This window comes from Lactuca sativa, chromosome 8 (genome assembly GCF_002870075.4).
Source record: "Lactuca sativa cultivar Salinas chromosome 8, Lsat_Salinas_v11, whole genome shotgun sequence".
In the NCBI taxonomy this organism is placed as follows: domain Eukaryota; kingdom Viridiplantae; phylum Streptophyta; class Magnoliopsida; order Asterales; family Asteraceae; genus Lactuca; species Lactuca sativa.
The window spans coordinates 86,882,276-86,909,341 of record NC_056630.2 but is presented as its reverse complement, the minus strand read 5'-3'; positions in this window follow the sequence as shown (position 1 = coordinate 86,909,341).

The following is a 27,066-nucleotide window of genomic DNA, read 5'->3' as shown; positions in this document are numbered from 1 at the left end:
ACACTTCAATTTTTCCACCATCGGAGTACCTCGGAGGTGAATTTTGAGAGCTTGATCTACATTCTTCTCATCCTTCTAGTAATTATTAGTTTCTTGATGCAAAAACACTTTTGTGATTGTTATCTTGTTGCCTTGAGTGGCTATTTTCTTTATTTTGGTTAACTTTGGCTAAAACCCTTGGATATGTGGGTTTTGAAGGATTCATGCTTGATTGCCATTTATTTATGTTTATTATTTTAGTTCATAATTCTTATGCATTTTAAAACTTTGATCATGAGATTGGTATTTGAATGAGTAATTGTTGGTTTATTTCTTTGATTTAGCATTGAATCATTAAATTTGATAAGAACAAGGGCTTTATGATGGTAAAAATCATCTCTAGCTTATGGATCATGACTCCTTTATGGATGTGTAAGCGTTGACATCCTCCAAGAAACAGGGATTCCTTCATTCCTAAGGCTAACCAACTTTCTTGGGTTTAATTACTTTAACTAAATCCTTGATTTTGATTGAGAAGGTGTGTCATGGGGTTTCCCAACCTCCATACTACCTTTGAGGAATCTTGACATATCATGCTTCATGATTGCTATAACTAATTAGGGATGAATGATAAACTTATATATTGAATCCTAACGATAAACACATAAATGTCCATTGTGTTTAATTGCCTTGTTTGACCAATTCTATCCAATATTTGAGCATATCACTATCTTTCTTAATTGCAAGTATTTAAGTTCTTCAAATCTTTTAGTTTTCAAACAATCACAACCCCCCCCCCCCCCCATTTAGTTTAATTTAGTTAGTTAGTTTTATTACACTAGTTCTATTGGATTGCGTTGGTGATTGAATCTAACCATTTCCCTGAGGATCGATACCCTATTTTACCATTATATTATGTTTTATTTGCAAGCAAAGGATGTAATCTCTCTCTCTCTCTCTCTCTCTCTCTCTCTATATATATATATATATATATATATATATATATATATATATATATATATATATATATATAGAGAGAGAGAGAGAGAGAGAGGGGAAGAAAAAGAGATAGGTTAAATCGAGAACACCATAAAGGTTAAGAACACAATAATATATCTTGACCCTCTAAATTTCAAGATCTAAAGCTAATATTAATATGCAATTTATGTAACTTTTTAAAAACGATGTCATTAAATTGTAAATAAAAAATAGATCTTACGGGCATAAAAGGCATTTCATTTTTAATTGTTTCCTTAATACTAGGTAAATAATAACAGAATTCGTTTATTTAAATCATTTAATAATCCAAAATTAAGGAACATATGAAGCAATGTAGTAACCCTAAATCAACTCCACCATAAACCTTCATCACCCTCATATTTATCTCCATACATCCAAGACCATTTAAACTCGACACGGCCGCTATTGATTATGTAACCCTCTTTTTTTTTTTGACAAAAATGCCTCACCACCATATCCACGTCTGTGACCGCTCTCATCAGTGCCCCAACACACCACCTCCGAACAACCACCTCTATCAAATATGTTTTTGTTTACCTCCGTAACAACCCTGGTTCACCTTCTCTAGCACCCCGATCGATCTTCAAAACCATCATTGACGTCCTCTGTTTTGTTGGGTTTTCATTCAAAATTAGTTTCAAAAACATGATTTTAGGCAACGGGAGACTTGATAATTTGAATAACGATAAAAAATTTTATAGTCACCAAGGATCATCTTGCAAGTTATAGAAATATTAAAACACCAATCAAAGAAGAGATGAAGAAATCACAACCTTTGTAGTTCTTTAGGTCCTCTTGAGAGGCTTGGAAGTTGACGAGGAATGATGAACTTTAGATACACCAACATGACTCAACTTGATGTATAATGCGAGTTCTTTTGTATAAAACTCGTATATAACTCTTAAGCTTTGAACCAAGCCAGAGTATGGTTCAAAGAGAGCATAAATGCAAGAAGTAAACTTAAAGACTTGCAAAATGGAGAGAACATGCATGTGAGATTCATGTTACAGTTTAGTGTATCAACAAAAGGAAAGAATGAAAGCCTTCAAAAAGTGATTACCTTACACATGAGTTCTTAACCTCTTAAGCCCTCATTTACCTAAAGCTAGTTTGTTTCCCCATGCCTTTAAGGCAAGCCATGCTTTTGATTAATTTAATTAAAAGGCCATGCCTTGCTTTTCTTCTATTAATTTTGAAATTAAGAGAGTAAAAAGAAGACGAAAATTTTATATTTTTTAAACCAATTTTATAAAATATAAACTTTAACGTTTTGGTAAAAGACAAAAGAATTCACGTAATCCAAAATGGTGTGCATGACTTATTAATTCATACCATATGAATTATGTAATCTTACTTGCTAATGAAATTTATTATTTTGGAAAAAAAATAATTTACAATTTAATTATAAGTGTTTTTTGAATATTTATTAAAATCAATTTCTAATAAATAATCAATTATATCAAGTTGTTGTTAGTGTGACCCATTGTTATCATATGCTAATTAGCAATATCACTTTAATATGATTCTTAAGCATACTAGATCTTTTAATTTCCCACTTGCACAAGACTCATATTAGACTGATATAGATTGTGTTGAATGGCTTGTAACATTTCACCACCCCTAGCAACATACAACTTTGTGCCATTTTATCAACACCTATTTCCCCAAAAGCTCCAAGCTACAATTGGTGTATAAGGTAAGTTGATCGGTTATCCCTTTGTCATAGACTTCATGTTAAACTTGAGATGCATATTGCAATCAATCACATATAGTGCTCAACTTTTTGTAAGGCACCATAGATATCCAACTCTAAACATATAAGTGTTTTTTGAATATTTATTAAAATCAATTTCTAATAAATAATCAATTATATCAAGTTGTTGTTAGTGTGACCCATTGTTATCATATGCTAATTAGCAATATCACTTTAATATGATTCTTGAGCATACTAGATCTTTTAATTTCCCACTTGCACAAGACTCATATTAGACTGATATAGATTGTGTTGAATGGCTTGTAACATTTCACCACCCCTAACAACATACAACTTTGTGCCATTTTATCAACACCTATTTCCCCAAAAGCTCCAAGCTACAATTGGTGTATAAGGTAAGTTGATCGGTTATCCCTTTGTCACAGACTTCATGTTAAACTTGAGATGCATATTGCAATCAATCACATATAGTGCTCAACTTTTTGTAAGGCACCATAGATATCCAACTCTAAACATATAAGAGGAACAAATCTCATCTTGACTACATAAGCTTCTTGCATAGTTCACACCATAACTGAAAATGGATTTTTAACTGCCCAGTAAAAGACCAACGTTCGACCATATCTAATAACAGCAATCCCTACACTTAAGTCCCGCTATGTATCTCAGGTGTTAAGTATACAAAGATAGTACGTTTTAACCAAGTATCATTCATGATAGTGATTCATGAGATGATCTTGATGCAGGTCTGTTCAATACTAGTTCTCTGACAAGTAACAATGAAACTTGGTTACAACCAATTGCCTACCTTCATCTGGTGAAAGTCAACCAATCCAATTCATATCAGTCTTACTCAATAATTGCTCCCAAAATTATAACCGACTATGAACTTTTAGAATAATAAGATTATTCATGGATTAAACATGTAGATATATAACATAACAAGTATTGACGTTATGATCATATCACAGTATATCAAAACACTATATAATAGTTGTTGTTTCAATGTTCCAATATCCAAATACTAAATCCAAATCAAAATCCCATTTCTAGAATAATAAAGTCTTATCTTTGAAGTGTGACCATTCATACTTAGCTTAAAAGAAGACTTTATTAATAGGTTTAACTAAACTTAATTTGTGTGAATTCAATGAATACCATCATCCCTATATTTTACTTTACTATAGGTATAGTCAAATATCTTGGAGTATATGATTGGTGTTCTTTTGTGACATAGAGTCTCTTAGCACGATTAAGTATACTCTCAAAGTCACAAATATTTCTATGTGGTCCTTGAATGGCAGAGATCAACATAGTTTTTCAATGAACTCATTCATCCAATCATATTAGATTTCAACTTCTAAAATAGTGTATTCGTATTTTGTAGTATGTTGTGTGACATTTTGCTTTTTGCTTGGACCTCATTCCAACTAAACTTACTCTTCATCCCATAATGATTTCATAATCTAATTATAATTCATAATTATATATATATATATATATATATATATATATATATATATATATATATATATATATATATATATATATATATATTTGTTTGTTTAGAAATCAAAATCTTATGTCGCTCATTACATAAAGATTTTATTCTAAACTATTTGTCTAATATACATTCTCTTAGTTCTACTAAAGTACTCTTAGAATGTTCCTATAGTCATCCGACGACTTAACCATGTATTCAATTGGTATATTATGATATGCTCATAGCAATGATCATATACCATGTATTATGCATAATATGACATAAATGATGGATTCATTATCCAAGCAAATTGAATATAAATCATTTCAAGTAGTTCAAACCTATGAGCTAGGTTCCTTTTGAAGCTGGCTCAAATTCAGTTCCATGTGACAATGCTAAAGTTTCTCCAAAGGCACCTTATATCTTGATGTCTTTCAAGATATTGTCAATGTATGAATAAAGATATAAAACTTTTAACATTCATTTTATCTTTATAAATTTTACATTCTAAGAATGTATCTTTTCCTTCATAAGTGTTTCATTTTAGAAATACATTCTGAGTCAAGGTGAAAAGGCTTGGCATGGTCAGAATGTAATTTCTTATGATTAAGTATGTTTTATTCATACAAGATTAAGAATGTTACTATTCTCCCACCAGTTCTTAGTAAACATACATGTTCTATTCATTTTGATATAAAAACATACCCTATTGTTTCGTATTAAAATGATGATTGCAACATTGAAATGTTTACTTAATATTGTCACACCCCGAAAACCAAAGGCGGAAACATTTCCGGGGTTGACTCCACATTTAGTATCAAATCCAATGCACATAGTAAGTAAAGTAAAGCAACCATTACATTACATATTAAAAAGTTTTACAATTGTTTCAAAAACAAAGTTGTAAAGTTGTGATTCATAGTATATATATATATATATATATATATATATATATATATATATATAATCAAAATGAAACAAAACTTCTGCGCACTCCATCTTTGGATAAAATGATCTTCGGGTACCTGTTCTAATGTTGACCTAAGAACACAAGCGGTTTGAAAATCAGCATAACGCTGGTGAGTTCATAAGCGGTTTTGTTTTGTGATAATGTTCAAGTTTCCTTTCTGCGTCTGAAAATGTTACACACACCAAGAAAATCCCATATTTTCTTAAAAAGGTTGATTATTGTTTCTCAACATGTAAAGTAAAGTTGTACACTGAAAACATGTATTTTCTGTGGAAATGTATAGTTAGGTTATCTGCTTTACTACACTGTTTTGGTTATGTACAAATGTATTCCCAGGAAAGTCCCATACTTTCCTGAATTGTTGGTTACCCATTGTGAAAGATGTAAAGTTATCCGGTTTGTTACACTTTTCCAGTTATGTACAATGTTTCCCAAGAAAGTCCCATACCTTCCTGATTGTTGGTTATCAAATGTAAAAGATGTATTATGTAAAACATGGTTATGTACAATGTTTCCCCGGGAAAGTACCATACTTTCCTGAATTGTTGATTACCAATGTGAAAGATGTATATTGAAACCTGGTTATCTTGTGAAATGTGTTAAGTTATTCATTATTACTGTTAAGTAAATCTTTGTTATCCTAATTGCGAGTTCCATAACCATACGATAGACTAGATATGGCAATAAGTAGTCCACATCACCTTATGACTTTCGTCACCCTTGAACCATTTCGGTTCGGCCTGTAGCTAGCAGCCAGGTGTAGGGTAGTGAGCCCCGTATAGATCTATACACTCAAGTCACGCTCTCTAATCCCAGAGATTCTGGTTACGGGTGCAGTCCTCCACTCGCGTATCTCTGTGGAGTGTTCACCGAGGATGTGTCTCCAATCATACAGGACTAACAAAATTACTAGTAATAATATGATAGTCCTCCACTTGCGTATCTCTGTGGAGTGTTACCGAGGATATACAGTGTACAAGTTTTATGTTTCAAATGTTCTAATGTCATGCTTTTAACTGATAAAATGTGGAAATTATTTGTGAAATATATAAAACACAACAGTTTATAAACCCATTTCACAAACATATGTTTACTTGATCTGCATGTTCAAACAATTATCAGTTGTATCAATCAGTGTTAAAAGCATATAATATGTGAAACACACACACGAAAACAAGTTTTGAGTACAAGTAATCCCTTGTACTTTGCTTGTGTTTTCCCCTAAAAACAGTGAAAAACGGTGAAAAAGGGTAGAGGTATGAACTCACTGCTTAACGTAGAGATCGAGTGTCAATCGGATGCCCTGAACTCCTATGGCCCCTATTTTTCATGTGATGACACATAAATGAGTTAGAACTAAGGTTTTCCATGACTAAACATGATGGGAAAACATCCTTAGGGCTTGGAATGACTAAGAATAAGTGTCCTATGATCCAAACTTAATGATTTATGCAAGTTTAGGGCCAAGTATGGGTACTAGAGTAGGTGTATGGTCTTTGAAATGAGTGTGCGGCTGGGGAGTGTGGCCAGGAGTGTGTGTAAGGCAGCACACAAGAGTGTGCGGCCATACATAGTGTGTTTGCGGCCGTACACAGGAGTGTGCGGCCTTAGACTCCTCATTTGAGTCCATATGTTGATTTTTGAAGTGTATGCTCTTCATAGTTGGGAGTTTTGAATGTATGTTGCCCCCATTTGAAGGTGTGTGGCCGTACACCTTCATGGGATGATGAATATGATGAACATAATGAGTTTTAAGCTTGGGATCCAAGTGTTTACCACTAGACTTAGCTTGAAGATGAAGTAGATCACGATTATGAAGCCTTCCAAGTGTTCTTGGTTGAGGATTTAGAGAGAGAAAGTAGAGAGAGGGAAGAGAACATCTAAATGAATGAATGAAGAGGTATCCATCCATAAATTGAATTGGGTGTGAGGTTGAGGGTGTTTGCGGTTGGGTGTGTGGCCGTATACACAGGTGTGTGGCCGCACACACCTTATTTAGTGAGTTTGGCCCGATATTGTGATACTAAACACTCTCCAACCCTTCCTTAGATTCATATCTAAGATTATACTAAGTCTAGAGCACCCATATGAAACCACAAGATTTAATAAAAGACAATGAACTCAAGTTTTAGTGCTAGGTCAATTACATGGGTTAGAAGTTTCGGGTTGTCACAAATATCCATAAGTGGATTAAGAAAACCTACAGGCTAATCTATATAGACATTTTCTAGTAGATGTCTATTAAGAAAAGCAGTCTTTCTTGAAATCTATTTGCCATATCTTATATTGAGAATACAAATTTATAGTAAACAAAATACTTATTGATCTAATTATAGCTACTTGTAAAAATGCTTGATCATATTCAATGTCATGAGTATGAGAAGGACCATAGTCAATGACATGAGTATGAGAAAATCCTTTTATAACAAGTCTTGCTTTAAATGTGTATGGTTATCCATGTAATGTATTCTTTCTAGAAGAATCAGTTACTCCTTCTAGCCTTGCTATAGAGAGAAATTTCGATCAAGATCAGACTTGATTATCATTCATAGATTACATCTCATGTTCATAACTCTTAGTCATTAATTAGATTCGAGATCCGACATAACATATTGGTATTTGATGGATTTACCAAAAACCATCAATGAGAGATTCCACATTTCTCAAGTCATAGATGATTCTACCACTAATGAGAACAATTTATGTTTAATTAGCTAATTATTCAAGTTTAACAATCCCTTGTTAAAACTAGTTCCAACTTTTTCTACATCAGGTTATGGTTCTTGAGTTGTTTCAAGTTCCATGTACCCCACTCACTTTGTCATTAGAAGCTTGCTTTCTGCTAACGCAACTATCATAAGAAAAACTTATTCTTGGTGGGTTTGCATATAATAATCTAAGCCACATTTAGAGTAATATGTATATATTAGATTTTGGGTTTAAAGCTTTAGTCCAACATAGGATTTAAATCCATAAAACATTTAAGCAAGATAGGAATGGAGCCTTTCCATACAAAAGCTTATGAAGAAAATGTTATATCTACTAGTTAGTTGGTGTTTGTACTCAAGTTAAAATTGAAAATGTTCTAGGTGTTATCCCAATGAAATAAAAGGAGGACATTTCTACCAATTAGAAAGTAAACCATACCAAGTAAGATTTACTTCATCCTTTAGTATCATTAAGGCCTTAGATAGTTCTTACAAGTTTGTATTTCAACTTTATATTTGAAAACTTAAACAAAGATTTCACAATTATGTTTTACCATGTAAAATATAATTATAACTATTATAGTTGTTAATAAAGTTGATTTGGTATCTTGTGTTAAATCTTAGAAATTCATTAGAAAGGAAGTATACACCATAGTGTGTAGTTCCTTAATAATTATTTCTCTGCTACTTGGTGAAAATATCATTAGGGATCTTTTATATATAAATAGAATTTATATATGTCAAATAAACTACATTATTTTCCTTCAAATATCCATCTCTTGAAGTTGGAATATGTGAATATTATTTATATAATAATGATAACAATGTTAAAGATGAGTTTGCTTTAAAACAATTTTAAGTCAAAAGTATTGTGCATATAGAACTTGTTATTTATAAAATATTGATATTTACTTTATAATTATTATTAAGAGATCCAGTCTCATAAACATAACATTAATCATTTTTTAATATGAAGGTGATCGTTATGAAAAACTATTTAAGTAAATAATCAATCATTCATAAATTAAAAGGAGACATATATTTAGGCAAGCTAAATTAAAACATACATTGTTCCAAAATAAACATTATTTTATATTACAAGTACATTATGTTCCAAGCATAATTAATAAACTAAACTCCGAAAGTGTAGTTCCAAGTTGAGTTTGCTTAGTTGGTTACTCTTATGTAAATATCTGCAAGCTATTTACAAATATTAGATTAACATTTAAGTACCAAGTACCTAAGTGTTATAAGAAAAGTATAAGTTCTATCATGTAGATACCTGAAGTACTAGTCTCTTTCAAACTTTCTTTCCAAATAAGAGGAGCATATCCTCTCCCGTTGTCCAATTTCTCCACAAAAGAAACAAGATCCATCTATGTTTACCTTATTGGATTTCTTGGGCTTAAAGGTGTTCAGTCCATAAAACTTGGGCCTCCTAGATCACATAAGGTGACCATTTTAGCCTTGCACTATTCCAATGTTTGAACAAAATATCATTGTATTTATTGGAATATTGCATAACCTGTTATATCATCAGATATATATATCTAAATTATGCAAGACTTCCTAGAAGTCAAGAATAACTATTCCTAGTATGGTGTTAGAAGAATCTTTAGCATTAAAATGATGCATTTACCAGGTGTCATGTTCAGGTCAATTACTCAAAGCAAATAGTTTAGGACTAGGACCTTTCGAGAGTATATAGTTTCTTATCTCTTACAAGATTGTCTCTTAAGACATGAACCCATTCTTTGAAGTTGTATCTAGTGAATGTTGTTGTTTCATTAAGTCTGTTAGGGTCGAATTGTTGTAATAGTCGAAGTTTGTATTTGGAGTCTTCGAACATTTTTGTAATGTATTTTACTAGGGCACAATATTCGAAGCTTAATGTTTTAGTCCTTAGTATATTTTTTGTACGCTGTCCTCTCCTATTAATAGGAGTAGTTACTAGTGTCTTAGTAACGAAGTTTTTACAAAATATTCATTGTACTCTATAAATTTTGCAAAAGCGTAATACTAGCCAAACAGATTATATTTACATTCTGTGTTCAAATCTCGCACTCATACTTTGAATTCATTCTCTAATTCATTCAATACTTGATTTTTTGTTTCTTCAATTGGTATCAGAGCAGGAATCATATATCTGATCTGATTTTCACTCTATTCAAAAGGTTTTTGAATCAACTTTTTGATTCAAAAGTTTTCGCACTTTTTAATAGTGAAAAATTTCTTAGATCTAACTCTGTGATTCGATTCTGCACTTAATTCATTGAATCGGGTGTTCTTAGAGTGATTGTGATTTGAATCATACAGTTTGTTATCAAAATTTCAAACTTTCTTCAAAAATTCTCAAGTTTTGTTCCGTACAACAATGACGTCATTCAATCTGAATTCCATGACTTCATTTTCTCATCTTCTAGGATCATCCACCAAAATTCCTATGCTAATTCCTAAGTATTATGATCAGTGGGATGATCGTATGCAGGATTATCTCAACGAGTTGGATGAAGAACTCTGGAAATGCATCACTGGTGATCTGAATCCACCAACGAATGTTCAACCAATTGGTTCTTCCTCTGGTAATTCTGAAGTTGAAAATCAATCTGATCGACTGAAAAAGCTGGAGAAAAGGTGTGTAAGAGAACTGAGAGGAGCTTTACCTCGTATTGTGTACAACTGTGTGAGAAGTTGTACAACGAAAAAAGAAATCTGGAACAATCTTAAGGAAAAATTTCAGGGAAGCGAGAAGACAAGGGTTAATTCTGTCATGCAGTGTTTAGTGGAGCTGAAAGACTTCAGACAGAAAGATGGGGAATCAATTGAACTATATTATGATCGTATGAATGAGTTGATATATCGATGCAATCGATATGGGATCTCTAGATCAACAATGGAATTCAATCTGATATTTGTTATGGGACTTCGAAAGGAATGGAGGAGTGTAAGTATGATGGTGAAGAACCAACAAAGCTTTGACACATCTACATTGAATGACTTGTATAACCAGCTTAAAACTCATGAAAGCGAAGTGAATGAAATAGCTGAATAATCGAAGGCTATGCTGGGAGATCCACTAGCTTTGATGTCAAAGATTTCTGAGAAAGATGTTGAGAAAGATGCTTCGGATGAAGATGAAGGGTTCATCATGAACTCTGATGATGAAGCAATTGCCTTTTACTCAAACAATCGGGTGAAAAAGTTCTTTAAAAAACCTTTCAATCCAAAGGTAAAATCGTCTGAGATAAAAGGGAACTTTCTGAGTAAAAATGTTGGGGAAAAGAAGAAGAAGGAAGAGAAGATATATTCGAAGCCTGTTGAGGGAAAGAGTGGAAAGAAGCTTAAAGGAGATGCTGGAACTGACTGTCATTATTGCAATGGTGCGAATCACCTTGCAAATGACTGTATGCTTTGGAAGAAAGATGAGAGAAAGATGAAGGTTAAGGATGAGGCATACTACGCTGAAAAGTTGGAGGAAGTTCGTATGAAAGCCAAGAATTTATCCCTGGTTGCAAAGGGCACTGATGAGGAGGAAGATGGTACGTATCAAATCTGGTCATCTGGATCAGATGATGAGGAGATGCGAAATCCAACCCATGGAGCCATGTTTGCAAAGATGGAGGAGGAATCAGAGGAGGATTCATACGAAGTGCGTGGAAGATGCTTCGTATCAAAGGCTGCTGACAAATTACCAATGACAACAAAGGTACGAAACATTCTTGAATCTTTTAATATTCCAGTACATGCTTATAATTCTGAATTAGTATCTTTTGATGAAACTGTTACTTATTTTGATTTTATTGTGGTATATGCTAGCAATGAGGCTAAGAAGCTGTCAATACAATTGCTTGAGACTCAGAAGAAGTTAGATTCGAAAATCACTAGGATAGATTGTCTAGAACTCCAAATAACGAATATCATGGTAGATAGGGACAATTTATCTAGTGATAATAAAATCTTGTTAGCACAAAGAAACATCTACTGTAATGCTGCTAAGAGACTATATGGAAAAATAACTGAACTTTATCATTTGTGTGAAATTAGTAAAGAACAACATAGAAAATTGCTGCCATTTTTAGCTTATGAAAGAGCTAAGGTAGATAATATTTCGTATGATTATGAAAAAGAGATAGCTGATTTTGACAAAGTTCCGAATGACAAGTATAGATATGGAATTGTCAAAGTTGATGAATGTCTTAATTCGAATGATTTAGTTAACATTGTAAATGATACTTTGACTAAACCTGAACAAATTCACATTTTGAAAAAGACTGAGAACTCAACATCTGATTCTCAATCCAATTTTGCTGATATTGAAGATAACTCTGACAATATTAATGAAATTAGTGAGCTTGAAGATGTTGATTGCTCTCAGTTGACTATTGTTAATGTTGCTTCGAATTCTAAAGGGAAAGAAAATGTTAAGGATTTGATAGTTGAGAATGAAACTGATATAACCTCAACTTCGAAAGTTGGTGAAATGAACTTTGTGGATCTCAAAGATTAACAAACTGATGATAGTGATGATGAAGAGGTTGAGAAAGTTTCGAAAGAAAAGGCATCTTCAAAGAAAGAAGAAATTCCATGAATAGTTGTTGACCAAGTGTATGGTGATACACAAAAATTCGAAGAAGTGATGAATGAAAAAGGTCCACATTATCTTGAAACAAACACGGTAGTTTTTCCAAATTTCAAATGCACAGATGATGTCATTTTTCCAAATCAAGTTTTTGTAACTAAAGGAAATGTTGAAAATATCAAACTAGAGTTAAAGAAGATGGTTGAGGAAGACAATTCAAAAACAACTGAGGAAGGTTTTTTTGCAAATCAAAACACAGTTGAAAACACCTTAACAAAGAATTCGTATATTTTTCAACGACAAAAACCACAAAAACAATGGATTGAAAAATCAAAAGTTGAAAAAGAGAAAATGAAAATTGTTGAAAAAGAAAAAGAAACAGTTGTCAAATTAAACTCTAAGGAATTTAAAGATCAAATTGAAAATTTTTCAAAGGAAAACAACATTTCAAAGAGACAAGCAAGAAAGAAAATATTTTGGCAAAAAATTGAGTCTCAAAAGATGTCTGAATCAGAATCCACTAAAAATGTTTTCAAAGCTAAAAATGCTTCTTTTTCAAAATCTCAAAAATCATCTCAATCAAACCAAACAAGGTCTGAAGTAAATAAGCAGACAAAGTTTTCGAAAGTTTCTGAAACCAACAAAACAAGAGATTTTTCAAAAAGATCTAACACAAATCAAAAAGTTATTCAACGTCAAAGTTTTAAATCAAAAATTAATACATCCTATGCTTACTCTTATGTCACAAAACCCAAAGTTGATTTTGTTCCTCAAAAACCAAATTTTCCTAATTACACAAAGAAAGAAACAATGAGGACTTCTTGGGAAAAAGGAATGACTTCAAGAAAGAGCGTTGATCATTGGCTTGAAGGAAAAGGAAAAATATATCAGTCGAATAAATATTCAAAAGAACAAATTCATGAAGCGTACGAAAAGTATGTCAATACTTCTTCGAATAGTAGCTCATCATCCAAGGATTCGAATATCTCAGTCAAAGTATGGAAACCTGTCACAAAAGCAAAGACAGTTCAATCACTAACTCAAGAGGCGAAGGGTAATGTCAGTGAACATTCGAAACTATCAAACACTTATGTTTCAGTTTCTTTAGATGAAGAAATCAACTTAATTGATAGTCTCAAAACTAAAGTTTGTGATTGTGTTAAAAGTTCCTCATTACATTCAAAGTTGAAATCTAATTTCCAAGGACCCAAAAAGCCTTGGGTACCTAAATTTTTCCATTGATTGTAGGTATTATGTGACGAGCAATATGATAACAAGTGGTACATCGATAGTGGTTGCTCTCGTCACATGACTGGGAAGAAGGAAAATTTAAGAGATTTTCGAAGTCTAAAAAATGCAGGAGTAGTGAAGTTTGGGAACAATCAAAAGTGTCAAGTCAAGGGATATGGAAAAATCACAAATGGACAATTCACAGTGAATCGTGTTGCATATGTTGAAGGTCTTCAACATAACTTGATAAGTGTTTCTCAACTTGTTGTGGGCACTGGCAATCAAGTTCTTTTAAACGAAGAAGGAAGTATTATTTCGAATGTAAACACAAACGAAATATTACTGAAATCTAAAAGGAAAGGTGACATGTTCACTTTGGACATCAATCCAATTGTAGACAAACCAGCTGTCTGTCTTCTTTCGAAAGCTACATCTGATTTGAGCTGGTTATGGCATCGAAGACTTTCACATCTCAACTTTCGAAGCATAAACAAACTTGTGGTACAAGATCTGGTAAGAGGCTTACCTGAACTTAAATTTGATAATGATTCTTATGTACAGCTTGTGAAGTTGGCAAGCAACATAAACAAGGTCATCCAATCACAATTGATTCGAAGATTGTAGCACCTCTGGAGTTATTACATATCGATTTGTGTGGTCCTTTGACTGTTTCAACTCTCAACAATAAACGGTACATTTTAGTTATTGTTGATGATTTTTTGAGATTCACGTGGGTTTATTTTCTCAGGCTCAAATCCGAAGTTGCACAAATTATAATTGATTTTATCAAAAAGATGGAAACCACATTGAAAAAGCCTGTTCGAAAAATCAAGAGTGATCATGGAACTGAATTCAAAAAAAAAATTCTTGATTCCTTTTTGGTAGACAAAGGAATTTCGCATAATTTTTCATCTCCATACACACCACAACAAAATGGTGTTGTAGAACGAAGAAATCGCTCATTATGCGAAGCAGCAAGAACCATGTTGGCATATGCGAATTTACCTCAATATCTGTGGGCTGAAGCTGTTTCAACTGCATGTTTTACTCAAAACAGATCATTCATTCAACGTAGATTTAATATTACACCATACGAAATTCTGAATAATCGAAAACCTAATGTGAAGTTCTTTCATGTTTTCGGATGTAGGTGCTTTATTATGAATCTCAAGGATCATCTTTCGAAATTTCAAGCAAAAGTTGATGAAGGGATTTTTCTTGAATATTCGCACAATTCAGTGGCATATAGAGTGTTAAATTAACGAACACGAAAAGTGGAAGAAACGTTTAATCTCACATTCGATGATTATTATGTTAAATCAAATGAACATAGATTTTCGAATAATCCAATTTTACAAGAAAATCACGATGAAACTGAATCTTTACAAATGGATGATACTGATTATGATTTGATTTTTGGAATTTCAGATCATGCAGTTGATGCTGAAGTTCATGCTCCTGATAATAACATACCAGAAATTTCGAAACTTACTGATGATTCTCCATCGACTCCTCAAGCAGACGAAACTATACAGGATAGTCCACTGGAGGGGGAGCAATTGGATTCGAATACTTTGAATGATGAAGAGCATTCTTTCGAGGGAGAGAAAGACCAGTTGAATGCTAAAATTGAGGGGGAGCATGTAGTTGAGAGGGAGCATAATGTTGATGATGCATGTTCGAAGGCAGGCTCAGAATATGATGAAATATTCGAAGATGCACATTTGGACTTTGATCCAGCATATCCACCCATGGATAAATGGACAAGAGACCATCTGAAGGATCAAGTGATTGGGAATCCACAAGAGGGAGTAATGACAAGAGCTCAAATTCGTGCAAAGAATGAGGTATTGAATACTCATCAAGAATTTTGCATGTTTAATGTTTTCATCTCTAAAGTTGAACAAAAAACAATTAAGAATGCAATGGAACACTCAGATTGGGTTGTTGCAATGCAATCAGAGTTGGCTGAATTCGAACGAAACAAGGTTTGGAGATTAATTCCCAAACCTGAAAATGTTTCGATTGTCGGGTTAAAATGGATTTTCAAAAACAAAACCAACAAAGATGGAAACATTGTTCGAAATAAAGCCAGGCTTGTTGTAAAAGGATATTCACAACAAGTGGGAATCGATTATGAAGAAACATTTGCCCCTGTCGCAAGACTCGAGGCTGTTCGAATATTTCTGGCTTATGCAGCTCACAAAGACTTTGATGTTTATCAAATGGATGTGAAGTGTGCATTTTTAAATGAAGAGCTTGAAGAAACAGTTTATGTCGAACAACCCCAGGTTTTATTAATGAAGAATATCCTAATCATGTTTATATTTTAGATAAGGCAGTTTATGGTCTGAAACAGGCACCACGAGCATGGTATGCAACTCTAACATCAATTTTGAAACAATCTAAATTTAAACAAGGATCTGTTGATCCTACATTATTTCAAAAGAAAGTAGGGAATCATATTATGCTTGTTCAAATTTATGTTGATGATATTATTTTTGGCTCGACTGACCCTGCTTTGTCTAGAGAATTCGAAGATTTGATGAAAAGCAAGTTTGAGATGAGCATGATGGGAAAAATCAATAATTTCCTGGGATTGAATATTCGTCAAAACAGAGAAGGGATTTTCATCAATCAGGAAAAATATACAAAAACTCTGTTAGAAAAGTTTGGATTGACGAATAGCACAAAGCTTCGTGTACCAATGGAAACTGGCATAAAGCTAACACCGTCTTTAGACAAACCTGCTGTTGATATAACGTTGTATAGGAGCATGATTGGTTCGTTACTTTATCTTACGGCCAGTAGACCTGATATCATTTTTTTGTGTGTAATTGTGCTAGGTATCAGTCTAATCCACGCGAACCACATCTCACTGTTGTGAAGAATATTTTTCGTTATCTTAAAGGAACAACTTCGTTAGGATTGTGGTGTCCTTCGAAAACTGGATTATTTGTTCAAGCATACTCAGATGCAGACTTGGTTGGTTGCAATCTTGATCGAAAAAGCACAAGTGGTGGATGTCAATTACTTGATGGCAAATTAGTCAGCTGGCAGTCGAAGAAACAAACGTGTATGTCCATTTCCACAGCTGATGCAGAATATGTGGCTGTTGCTGCTTGCACTTCACAAATAATTTGGACACAAAGCCAATTGCGTGATTATGCAATTAATATGAAAAAGATTCCATTATATTGTGATTCTCGAAGTGCAATAAGAATTTGTCATAATCCTGTGCAACATTCGAAGACTAAACACATAGCTCTTCGTTATCATTTCATTAAAGATCACGTGGAGGATGGAAACATTGAAGTACATTTCGTGAAAACAACTGATCAGTTAGCTGATATTTTCACAAAAGCATTGGATGAAAAGTCATTTATGCGAATAATCGAAGGACTTGGAATGATCGATGGCATTTTTGTTGCATGCAAAAAAGCAGAATGATGGGCGAAAAAGAATGATTCAGTGGCACTAAATAAACGTTAACACAAAGTCATTCAGCATTCAGCGGTTACTGTTCATAGTCAACGCTTCGAATTCGCATGTTTGTTACTGATCTTCAGCGTTGAGTCAGTGGTTACTGTTCATAGTCAACGCTTCGAACGCTTCGAATTCGTACATTTGTTACTCTTCATGGAATGACAACTATCCGTCTGTTTGCAACAAATTCATTTTCTTTCCAAAAATCAAAAATCCAAAAACATTTTCTTTTGTTTTGTTTTTATTTTCGAAAATCCAAAAATCCAAAAAGATTTTATTTTGTTATGTCTTTATTTTCGAAAAATTCAAAAACAACAAAAAGATTTTTAATTTTTTATTTTTAGAATTTTTTTTGCAGATTATGGTGATGATTCAGAGAGGACAAAGCAAGTAGTATAAGGGTCAGGTAAACATTTTTTTTTCGTATGAATCAATATGTGTTACATTATTCGAACTAGTTAGGATGTCCCTAGAAGCATGCTGCTGCATGTCGACCAAAGCCTCAATGACTCAATGTGTGTGTACGAAATCCTTAATGAACTCTTCCTACGAAGCTTTCCTCCTAATCAGGCTTGTATTCACATTAGTCTCTTAAGCTACCTGACTCTTCTCATATGAGTAAAGAGTTTCCTGTTTGGTCCAAATCATAACAGAGGTACATTCGAACTTATAGCCAATCTTTTTCATCTAATCATTCTTAAACGATCACACACAAAGACATATGTCCGAGAGGTCTCTGATCAAACCCATCGAGACTTAGATATACAAAAATTCTGTGTTTATGATCTGACATCATGAGTCCGTGATGGAGGTGAAACCCAAACATCTTACAACTTAAGGAATTGACGGGGAACATTGTTCCAGATATTGACGAAACTTTTGTTTTAGTACCAAAATTTGAAAATCCAAATCATATTCAATTCGCATGTGTGGTCTTGATCAAACATTCGAAACCCACGATGTTTGTTACCCAACAAGATCCAGTACATCAATTTTTTCGTGAATATGATTTACGTGTGAGTTTCATTCGAATGTCCTAGTCATGATAAACATTTTCGAAGCTGACTTGTCACTAACTACACTGGTCATACAAGTAATTTCTGTTATAATTTATCACCTTATGTTTAGGATGACATGTAACGAAATTTCAAACCAACCCAAGAATCACTTTTAAAAGAAGCCCTTTGATACTTATCAAAAAGTATTCGATTGTAATTCACGGGAACATACACAAGCTGTTGATCATCTCTCTTGATGATTAACGAAGCAACCTTTGTCTGGGGTTTTACTGCCTTCGTGTCAAATTGCATTTTTGACATCACTACATTCCAAATTTTTTTTTTGAATTGTATCTTGTCTAACTTTCTTTGGAACACTGCATTCACAAAATTCTTGAGGTTCTGAGTAATACCAACTCAGGCTGATGATTTCAAACATCTGGCATATAACTTTGCTTTTCATCCCAAATGTGAAAGAGCCTTGCCTCCATTCAAAGGGTTCTAACGGTTACAATTCAATAAAGGGGATAACGACAGGCTGTGTATCCATGACGTATGGTATTCTGCCCGATTTTCTAGGTGACGTGACAGTTGCTTTTTGACGCATGGCTAACTTTTCGCAGTAATGGTCCGATTTTCAAGGTGCCACGTCGGATCTCATTAAATGCATCCCGCTTCAAATTCAAATCAATCAGGGTTACTTATAAAAGGCAGTTCAAGAGTGTTTTATACGGTTACGCGATCAAACTCAAAAAATCTCAAATTCTCTCTGTTCTTTATCTTCTTCAGACCCTAATCATGGTTGTTGCTGCTCATGTTGATCCTTCTACTGAAGACATTTCTTCTGCACCAGTTATGAAAATTCAATCTACAAATTATTATGTAGAAGGTGCAATTTCTCAATGTCCTGAGGAACTCAAGATGCTTATTGTTGCGTTAAAACACTCTGTTTTATCCAAAGCAATGTTCAACTCCTTTTCTGTTCCGGTATCATGGCTTTCTCAAGCAGGATCTACAGCCACATACAACAAAGCTTCTGATACGATTACTTTCCACCTAATCAATGACAAAAAGGTTAGGCTTTCTCAGAGATTGTTTTGCCAGATTCTTGACATTCCAAATACACCTCCTTTTGTTGAATTCCAATTTTCCCAAATTATCCATATGTTTAATCAAATGGGATATCAGCCCCCATTGACAAAGATAAGTGACTTTAAGAAGTCTGGTCTTCCAAAAATCTGGAATTTCTTGTTTGGGATCTTTTTACGTTGTTTAACCAGAAGAACAGTTGAGTTAGACAAGGGAAGGATGGAGGTTTATGCTATGGTGGCTGGTTTATACTATGATCTTCTAGCGGACTACTCTACACAGCTGTGGAAGGAATTTCAAAAAGGGTTAGAGCTTACGAATGTTGTTAATGGCATTTCATGTGCTAGATACTGGAGCCTTATTTTACAATATTTTTACAACAAGGAAGGTATTTTGGTTCCAAATGATGAAGAGAAATTTACTTTTCAATTGTTTCACTTTCCGAAGGAAGTTGTTGATAATGCTGATGAATTTCCAAATGTTGCTCGGATTCCTGACGCAATGTTAAAAAGGGTGAATCCTACGAATTCTGTTTTGATTGCTTATCAAAAAACGTTCGATCCATCTATTCCAACGGGAATTTTGTTGCCACGAGAAGAATCAAAATCAAAACAGTCCAAGAAGTCGAAGAAAGCTGATCCTACCTCACCAGCAAAGAAATCGAAGGGATCTACATCCTCTAAATCTCCACAGAAGGTTGTTGAAGAAAATGTTGCTGTGACAACTGAACCAACGCATTTGAGTGAGCCAATAGTGGAAGAGACTCAAGAGAAAGGGGTTATTCCTTCGAAAACAGGGATGTTTCGAAGAATCAAGATAAAATCAACTCACAAACGTAAGTCACCGGCACAAAAGCTGATTCGAAAGCATCAGGTTTCTCACCAAGGAGTCTTAATTCGCGAGATACAAGTTCCAGTTTCTCCGAGTTCGAAGAAAAGAGCAGCAGAAGATATGGCAAAACATATGGCTAAAGGAAAGAAAAAGAGGAAGACTCAAAAGATTGTTTTGTCTACTGATTCAACAGAGGAGGACGAAAGGATACCAGAAACTCCAGAATTCAATTCTATTATCAGTTCTACTCCTGAGCAGACAATTGTCATACCACCCGAAGTTTCGATTGCCAAGTCAATTCTTGAGGAGGTTCGAACTTTAGACATCACTACACACGTATCTGATATGGATGCAAATGTTAACATGGGTGAAGGAGGTTCGAAAGCTGCAGATCAAGGTCCATTCATCTCTACTCCTTTCGAATCATTGGTTTCAGTTACACCAACATCTACCATTCCTATTCCATCAACCACTATCTCACCAACATTCGAACACATCCTCAATCAACCAATTACTTCTATGTTTTCGTCTCAATCTACCGATACACCCAAACCATCTTCACCAACAGAAACTGATCATGAAGGGTTTGGTGGAACATTCGAAGATTTGGAGTTTCATGATGAAGAAGAATATTTTCCTGATCACATGTTAATGACCATGAAGCAATACAAAATTTTGAATCAAAAGTTGAACTCCATCATTCAATCTCAAGCTGATTTGGGCATGGGTTCATCACTTTCAAGTTTGGAGATTGACTCAATGTTGAAGCTGTGTGAGTCAAGAATTATCAACTAAGCGTCTGGTATGTTGAAAGCTTCTGAGACAGTGCTTATGGAGAAAATTGATTTCACGGATCAGACCAATGAACTTCGAATTAAACATCAAAGATCTGATTTTCTGGGCAAAGTAAAAGAACGACAAAACGTCACAAAAGAATGACATGTTCTTTTTGTTCAGGAGGTTAAGAAAGTGAGGGAGGATGTGAATTTCAAAATTCAAGAGCTTCGAGAAGATATGCAAAAGGAAATTTTGTCTGTTCAAAATGATTATGCGTCCTTAAATCAGAAGGTCGATATCATATGTGATGCTGTTACTCAATTTGTCAAATTATATGAAGGCTTGAGTCCACAAATCACTCAAATCTCCAAGTCTGAAACTGAAAATTTTGAAGGAGTGATAAAGTTGTTGAAGGAGTTGAAGGAGATTTCAACAACACCTATTTCATCTCCATTGATCACTCCAGAGTTTTTGTCACAAAAGTTTGTACAGTTCGAAGCTATTCTAAACAAGCAACTTGCTCCATTACTTCGCATTTCAAGTCTTCTTCCCACAACAACTGCCCCTCCTGTTGTCATAGGGGTGCAAGGGGGAGAAAGGAAGTCAGAAGATGATGCGAAAGTTGTGGCCAAGGTTTTTCCAACAAACATCCCATCAACAAAGCCAATGTTTGTGTCTGCTCAACCAGTGACTTCAACATCATAACTTCATTGCCAGTTACACGAACAATTTCGAAAGGAATTGTAATTGGTAAACCTTTGGAGTCTGGTGGGAGTGGTTCGATGCCAAAAGACGTAACTGAAAAATCTGCTTCGAAAGACAAAGTCAAATCAATTCTTGTGGAAAAATCCAAAAAAGAAAAGAAGGCTGAGGTTGAAGCTGAAGTGGAGAAAATAAGGCTTGTTCAAAGCATCATGACTCAGAGAGCTGGTGATCCGAAGGGCATGGATAAAGGTGATCCAGCTAAATAATACAACTATGAAACAATCGAAGTCGCGGTTGCCTTTAATCACATGTACTCATTTGAAAAGAAGCCAAAACAGAGTTATGTGGTTACAAACACTGATGCGAGCCAGTTGGATTTCCCTATTAATGAGATGATGTTTATCATGCCTCAATTTAAAGCAGAAGGGAATTTCAAAGAAAAGGATGAAGGAACTCATATGAAGATTCGATTTCATGCAGTTCTTAGCAAAGCTCCTGAGGATGTTTGGTCTTTGATAAAGATTAAGAAGGTCATAAGCATAAAAAGGGATGTTATTTTTGAAAACAAAATCCAAAACATCAAATATATTGTGGCCAGAGCGGATGGAAAAACACACGAATTCACCATTGCAGATTTTCCTCTGATGAACTTGTATGATCTCATACAAGTTGCATTGCTCCTAAAAGAAAAATCTTTTTCTTATCTGCAAAACACTGATCCAGAGGAATTCAAACTTGGAGTTGCTCACATCAAAATTTTCATTGAGAATTACTATGAGTGCCTTGCACTGACTGATGTGGAGCTGGCTACTGCGAAGGGGATGGAAGTTAAAGTACCAATGGCTGTTTCATTGAATCAGACTGAGTTAAAGAAGTATGCTGATGGAGAAATATGCTTAAAGCCATTTGGTATAGTTTTTGGTGGAAAAGATAAAGTTGGAAAAGCAAAGAGGTTTTTGTTTCAAGCTTATGAAGTGGAGAGATATTCTACATCTCAGTATACGAACTTGATTATTCGTATGAACCACTGCAAAAAGAATAATGAAGGAGACAAGAAGGAGTTGAAGAAAATAATTTCATGGTACACTGAAGTTCGAAGAGTTTTGCTGTACTCCATAGCTTTTCTTACAAACTGAAGACTTCGACTTTGATTACAAAGGGGGAGATTGTTAGGGTCGAATTGTTGTAATAGTTGAAGTTTGTATTTGTAGTCTTCGAACATTTTCGTAATGTATTTTACTAGGGCACAATATTCGAAGCTTAATTTTTTAGTCCTTAGTATATTTTTTGTACGCTGTCCTCTCCTATAAATAGTAGTAGTTACTAGTGTCTTAGTAACGAAGTTTTTACAGAATATTCATTGTACTCTGTAAATTTTGCAAAAGCGTAATACGAGCCAAACAGATTATATTTACATTCTGTGTTCAAATCTCGCACTCATACTTTGAATTCATTCTCTAGTTCATTCAATACTTGATTCTTTGTTTCTTCAAAGTCATTAAAGAAAACGACAATTCATGGTAATATGAATGGATTATTTAATTACAAAATTTTAACAAAATTCATTTAGTATTTTTAATATTTAAACTCTTTAATAATTAATATCATTTTAGTTTCTAAAAACATTAATCATCAAAGTCTAAGATCTAAGTTGCAAAACAAATAAATGGTTTGGTGGCCTTTATCCCATTTGTTTGAATTCAACCCGGTAGATATTGATTATCAATTATATCTTACTATATAATTCCTAGAATTATAGGATCACTAAAAACAAATTTAATTAGACATGTTTGATCCCATCTATGTCTTAGAAATCTCTTGCTTAGGTGACCTTTATCACAAAAGATTTTCGATCAAATCATCCAATTTGAAAAAAACTTGTGTAACCGGCCTATAACTTGGTTATAGACATCGTGAAGACACCTCGACCATCTAAAGATAACACTAAACGGTTATGTATCCTTTATCTACTAGTGTATACAAAAGATGTGTGAGTGTTCTTCGAAATGGATTGCATAGATTTGAGGTTTGAAATGGTCTTTTATATGTTTTATAATTCTAGTTTTTTTAAAAAAAAAAAACATATGATATCATGGTTATTACATGCATATAATAAGCCATGAAACCAAATTTCAAAAGAAAATCACTTTTAAATGTTCTATATAAAAAACTAGTTTATAATATAATTTTAATACGATTCAATTTTTAATAATCACTATTAAGTTTAAGTGCATTTGAACTTTTTATATCTTTAATAAAACTTCCTTTTATTACTTATATATATGGAGTTTGTATAAGTTACATCAATCACTATTTTAAAACTTATATTTAAGTATTTCAAAATTTAACGTTATTAACGTTTTTATTAAACCAGATTATTTTTTAAAACAATAACTTGTTACATCGTACGTCTACATTATAAATTTTGAAAACCAAACTCAATGGGATGTTTATTTTGTCAAAAAATTATTTTAGCATGTGAAAAACTAATTTATCAACCACGCATAATAATTGCATAAATAAACAACACAAATATGCATAAAAAATAAATGTGCATAAATATAACCCACTAATGTCATTTTTATGTGCCAACACATTTTTGGTCAGCCAACACAAAAAAATGCCAAGTACATTCCTAAGGGACATTTTAAAGGACCAAACATATTGTTGTAATGTTGTCGTAGAAGCTCTCACTTGAGAAAAGACCCATTGCTTGCAAAATATTGGAAAAACTTATTGAAAGCAACATTTCAGCAACTGTCGCTAAAAGTCCAACAACCCTTAAGAAACAACATTAGTGACACTTTTCAGAAACCATCACTAACTTTCAGCATGCTCATAAACTCGAAAATTACTCTTTAGTCTTCAAACAATGGCTCAAACTTCATTTCTTGTTACATTTTTGTACAAATAAATTATTTTTTAACAACTAATATATTATTTACAAAAATAAACCCATAAAATTAACCTATTTAATTTGTTACATAACATATGAATAAATAAATTATTACAACCATTTTTATAATAAAATTATCAAACAAAACAACACAACAAACATAATGGTCATTGGCTAGTTTATGCACATCATACATATCAATATACACATTAAACAACCTTTATTTTTCTAAGACAACTTTAAATAACAAAAGATGAATGCAATTTTTGTCACATAAAAAAATAACAATTATAAAGTTGTCATAGAAAATATATATGAACTTGTTTTTATACAAAACCAAGTTATCCATATTCTCCAAAAACTAAGTTATCCATAAAATATAAACTTTAACTTTTTGGTAAAAGACAAAAGATTCATCTAGTCAAAAATGTTGTACATGACTTATTAATTCATACCATATAAATTATGTAATCTTACTTGCTAATGAAAAATATTATTTTCTAGAAATAAATAATTTCCAATTTAATTATAAGAGCTTGTTGAATATTTATTAAAATCAATTTCTAATAAATAATCAATTATACCAAGTTGTTGTTAGTTTAACCCATTAGTATCATATATTAATTAACAATATCACTTTAATATGATTCTTGAGCATACTAGATTTTTCATGTTTGAGTTTTTATTTGGACAATACCTTCAATCACTACCTCTATTCATTTTCTTTTTCATTTTGTTCTTTAAAATATAATTTTTTAACCATCGGCTACTATGATATTCTATGTATTGATTTTAAACTGAACCTCAACCATTTAAACATTTCATTTACTTTTTGATGGAATTTACAGACAATAGTGATAATCAGGAAAAGGGATTAGTCAAAATTAGGGTTGTATTTTGGTGTATTTGCTTATGGAAAATAGTTGGAAAAAATAAATAAATTATTGTCATGTATGAACACACATACCTCATTTCATGAGGTGATTATATATATATATATATATATATATATATATATATATATATATATATATATATATATATATATATATATATATATATATATATATATATATGAATTGAATTGTAGTATATTTATTTGTGAATGCAATTGTGTAAATATATGAATCTGGTTTAGTATATTCATTTATGATATACAAACCATTAATTTTTTTTAAATAAACTCAAATTATATATTCATCAATAAATACAATAAAGTTATGAAATAAATATTGGTTTTATTGATATACGAAAAAAGTAATCTCCTTATAACATGATTTGCTTTTTAATTGATAAAAAAAAAAAGACACGGTGAATTCTTATATTTTAAAAGAAAATTCATTCAATTTAATTATTATAATTAATGAAAAAGTATAATTCCCTTCGGAAAAAAAGTTGAAAAAATTGATCGTAACGTAATCTCTTAATAATCATAGGAAAGTATCACTTAATTAAATTGACTACTTTATTAATACAATTGGAAAATTGCTTAGAAAATGATTGGTTTATAACTAGAAAATATTCTCCGGCGTTGCCGAGGTCAGAAGGTATTGCTTTGTAAAGTAAAGTAGCATGTTGAATTGCATTGAGATAATCTAGTAAATGAAGATAAACAATGTTATCTAGTTACATAAGTAAAGAAATCTAAATTATTATTTTTTTGCAATAAATGAGGAAAATAAAGAAATGATCTCACAAATTGAAATTTATTGTCATGTATGCAGCGGCCGGAAAACCAATCCGGAAAATATAGACTGTTGTTTTTTGTCCGTTAATGTGAGGGTAATTTGGTCTTTTAAAGTAGTAGGGACTGAATTTGTGACGACGGGTAAACCATATTGACCATTTATGTAATTTTGGCGGTGGTGGTGGTCGTGGTCGTGGCAGCTGGTGGGTGGCTTTATGGTATTGGGTGTGTATTTTCTAATAAATAAAATATTAATTTAAAACCAAAAAGAGAAATATAAATTAATAAAAAAATCGGATTAGGAGTAAAAGAGCGATTTCGGTTTACATTGTTGTCCTCAATGTGTTAAATCTGGTAAACCACAGGGACCAATCGTGTAATTATGTCTAATAATAATAATAATAATAATAATAATAATAATAATGTGGGACCATTTCTGAAAAAATATTAAATACTAATAATATGTAATAAAAGACGAGGGTTATGAAAAATTCAAACGAAACGAAAGTGAAATTGTTGTTTGTGAAAAAAAAAAAAGCATAAAGGTGAAGGGTCAGTAGTTTTTTAAAACCAACATAAGTTGGAGGACCATAAGTGACAAAAAATTGACAAAAATAGAGGAGCAAACATACATAACCTTAGAACCAATCTTGCCAAACATTTAGAAAGTTTACTATTCCTAACTTTCGTATTCTCAACATTTTCACGTTTTCAATATATATATATATATATATATATATATATATATATATATATATATATATATATATATATATATATATATATATATATATATATATATATATATATATATATATATGGAAAAGTGAATATACATTACAGCTCCACTAAAACTTAGGTATTAAACCTAATGAAAAGTGAATATATATATATATATATATATATATATATAT